Source organism: Sinocyclocheilus anshuiensis, unplaced genomic scaffold (assembly GCF_001515605.1).
Source record: "Sinocyclocheilus anshuiensis isolate Anshui unplaced genomic scaffold, SAMN03320099.WGS_v1.1 scaffold182, whole genome shotgun sequence".
Taxonomy (NCBI): domain Eukaryota; kingdom Metazoa; phylum Chordata; class Actinopteri; order Cypriniformes; family Cyprinidae; genus Sinocyclocheilus; species Sinocyclocheilus anshuiensis.
In genome coordinates this window covers 361271-362490 of record NW_015547632.1, presented here as the reverse complement: position 1 = coordinate 362490, position 1220 = coordinate 361271, and positions in this window count along the sequence as shown.

Below are 1220 nucleotides of genomic sequence, written 5' to 3'. Positions count from 1 at the left end.
ATGAAAGACAGCCGAATATCAATAATATCATATAATGTGTATGAATGTAACATTTAACAGCTTGTGGGATGCATGACATCATATCAAATCCAAAAACTTTTAAAACATTAAGTTAGCATTATTTTTGGCATAATAAATAATGCTATGTTTAATAATGCTTTGAGCAGAAAATAAAGATAACTAACAATTTCAAAGTTTTAAGTCCTATCCTAGCCATCTAACAACAATTTTCCCAATTATAATGACATGATTCTTTTTTTTGCAATGTTCTTAGCCTACAGATTAATAATGCTAAATGTAGATCAGAAACATATTGTCACATCTGGTTTGAACAGTCAGAGTCATAGGTTATAGATAGATAAATGGATAGTATGAAAAATACCTATATTTGCACCATTGCTGTTTTCTGCTGTATTTTGTTGTTTCTGTTGTTGTTAAAATAACCATGTGATCCGCAGCTCTAAACTTGGCGCCGGCGCGCGTCCGGACAGAGAGAAAGCGCACGGAGCTGAAAGGGCTTGAACAAAGAGCGTTTGGCTTTTGATAATACTACAATAGCGCTGAAAGATATTTACTATAAATGACCCTGAGCGCTTGTTATGTGATCCGCTCCGCTGTTTTGACGCGCCGTTCACTTAAAATGGTGCTGTGTTACCGCTCGCGGTCCGGATGGATGCCGGGGGGCGGATGCGGTCCGCCTTTTGAGTATCAGTTATTTAAGGATAAAAGACTCGAGTTGCTTTTAAAATGTACACGAGTCCTTTTCCTCGAGTCGAGTCAAGTCTGGAGTCATTTCATGTCGAGTCTGAGTCAAGTCTGAAGTCTATAAAAATGCGACTCGAGTCCAAGTCACTAACTCGAGTGCCCATCTCTGTTATGTATTCTACACTCATGGCATGCACACACATTAGGATAGGTTAGATGCCTGCCTCCGTTGCGAGTCCCTATCAAGCACTTTACAGATTCTACTACTCTCCTCTCCTGCCTGGCACTTTGGCCCGCATCACTCACCACAGAGCAAGCCTGTTCTTGATAAATCTGTTGTGAAAACGTGGGAAAAGCCGACGAGGAAGAAGTTGGGGTGAAGCGATCTTTATATAGGCGGAGCAAAATACTTCGCTCCGTCGATAGCGCATTGTGATCGGATGGTTTACGCTGTCAATACAGGAGACAAACCAATGGGCCACTGGCTGCTTGCTGTCCGTGCGTGATGGTCCTTG